The following is a 2,350-nucleotide window of genomic DNA, read 5'->3' as shown; positions in this document are numbered from 1 at the left end:
CTCGAGGGTGGAGATCGTCTGGACCGGCTGACTTGAATACATCGAGTCCCTCCAGAAGTTCCCTAACTAGTTCCTCACTAACCCTCGGCCTAGGTGAGCCTCCCCTGGGGCCTGAGGGGGGCCCAGCGGGGGAGTGACTGTTCCGGTCCCTACTTAGGAAAATGGAGAAAAAGAAATAGTTAAATATGTTGGCTTTGTCGTCTGGTGTGACGACCAAATTTCCTAACGTGTCCTGCAGGGGCCCCAGGATTTCATCCTGTTTTCTAACTAGCAGATGTTTGTAAAATACCAAAGCAATTTTAAAAGCCTGTTGCTTCATTCTCAGGCTGTGCAAAAGACTGCCATTTTCCAAGCAGGGGGTATAAGAATCAACATGAAAGAAAAGATGGGCATATAAAAAATGCCCCCCATACAACACTGCATTTGCCTAAGCTCCTTTCTCTGTCTGCTTGGTTCCTCTCACATGATCCCAACCCCATTGTATTTCACAGAGCGACTGGTTTTCCAAAGGTCCAGATTGACCTCAGTCTATTTTCCATCTCCTTGCTGTGTACTTGAGAGGCTGCATCCTCCAGTGCAGATGTGGTAAGTACAGTATGGACAGGAGTGGGGTGCCCACTTGCCCTTTGTAGAAGTCAGTTGAGTTTCTGTTCTGTGACCACACCTTTGCTGTGCATCTGCTCTGTGGCTCTATGTAAACGTCCCTGTTCCTGAGACTGTTCTGTAGCTGGCCTGCATAGATCCACAGGCCAAGGACACCCAGCATTCGGCTTCCGCTCCAGGCACAAACACCAGGTTTAGGTCACTGAGTGAAGCCATATCTTTGCAACAGAAAGAGAAGCATTTCCAAAACATGCTCAACAATTTAAGGAAGAGTGAGTTTCTGAGCACTGTGACCCCAGTGACAGGAGTGGTTATTCTTATAATTCAGGGATTGAGGCTAGGAGACTGCTGGGATTAAACAAGTAACACAGTGTCTGCACTCTCATTGTGTAGATGGCTGTGGGCTGTGTGCTTGGGGAGGCGATACACCGGTGAGGAACAGCCCGGTGCAGATTTGATGCAATTATATGAGTCCACAAGCTGTGTGCTGATCAGCTCTGAATTCATGGATGTTTGGAAACAGTTCTGAGACTTCTGGATAAAAGGCAAAATACTGTTCTTACATTTCAGCAAAGAACATGGGAATCTCTGAGATCAGCAGACCATTGGTGGGTGCAACAAAGCTCGCTGCATGGAGCTACAGGCTAAAATACAAGGTTATACAGGAGTCTGTTGGACCTAGTGAGGACTGGTACCAGGTGTGTGAGGAAATGGAGTCTCTTTCCCAAGGAAGGGTGGGCTCCCATCCGCCTGGGCTGGAACAAGACGGCGAGGTAAGCACGAGGCCTACTGCTCCCTCCAAAGTGGACTCTGGATTCCCAACAACTGGGTCCCACCTGTTCGTTGCCAGCACCGCAAAGCCCCGCTCCTGGCCTGCGCCTAAAGCGCCCCGGGAGCAGACACCTCCCCAGTGCTGCGAGCAGGTGGATCCGCGGGTCATCTCCGCACCTCCCAACGCGCCCGGCCAACGGCTGCCGGCGCCTCCAGGTCCTCGGCGGGTCGAGGGCGCTACCTCGGGGCTGGGAGGCGGCTCGTAGCGCAGCTTGGCCCGGCCCCAGGGCCGGGGCCTGGTGTGGGCTCAACCCAGCTCCTCTGCCCCGGGGGTCTGGGGGCCGGGCCGGGCCTGCTGCGACCCGCGCGAGCGCCCTCGGCCGGGCATCACCCCTGGGCCCCGCTCGTGGGGAGTCACGTGGTCTGGGCCATACTGGGCCTTGTAGTTGGGCTAACCCCACGTGCAGGGAACGCCCCGCCCGCAGCCGCGGCCCCGAGACGGGCGCGTTGCCCTTTAAGCCTGGCTCCTCAGCCTGACGCGGCATTGCTGAAATCTCGCGAGATCCGAGCCGCTCCCGCGAGCGCCGCTCTGCCCCCTCGCGCCACCGCGGAACTGCAGAGACCGAGATGCCCCGCGCGGGAGGAGGGTCCTGGCTCGAGCAGGCCGGCCAATAGCAGCGCGGAGTGCGCAGCCCGAGGAGAACAGCCAATAGGAAGCCGGGCAAGGGAGAGCGACGATTGGTGGCGCCGGCTTGTCCCGTCCCCCCTCCTCCCCGGTGCCCCTCGGAAGTGATGTCACAGGCCCCATGTGAGCAGATTGCAACACATGCAGCGCCGAGAGGGGGAGAGAAGCCGGTTTCCGACGTCAGAGCCGCCGCCGCGCGCCCCTTGTTGCCCCACCACCGCGCAGGGAGGAGCCGCCGCCGCCGCCGGGGGGCCCAGGCCTGAGGTGAGAGCCGCGCCGGGGGCCGCGCTA

At 58.2% G+C, this 2,350-nt stretch overlaps 1 long non-coding RNA gene across 1 annotated transcript in view; it reads left to right on the top strand.

The window, feature by feature from the left end:
• LOC109290159 overlaps positions 1-1,270 on the top strand; it is a 14,865-nt gene extending 13,595 nt beyond the window's left edge. Inside the window, exon 2 of the long non-coding RNA XR_002095552.1 lies at positions 492-1,270. This is a non-coding gene — a long non-coding RNA (uncharacterized LOC109290159). The remainder of the gene's footprint in view (positions 1-491) is intronic.
• The last annotated feature ends 1,080 nt before the right edge of the window (positions 1,271-2,350 follow it).

Source organism: Gavialis gangeticus, unplaced genomic scaffold (assembly GCF_001723915.1).
Source record: "Gavialis gangeticus isolate Ggan-Ray unplaced genomic scaffold, GavGan_comp1, whole genome shotgun sequence".
NCBI lineage: Eukaryota > Metazoa > Chordata > Crocodylia > Gavialidae > Gavialis > Gavialis gangeticus.
This window is presented reverse-complemented; position numbering and strand designations above follow the sequence as displayed.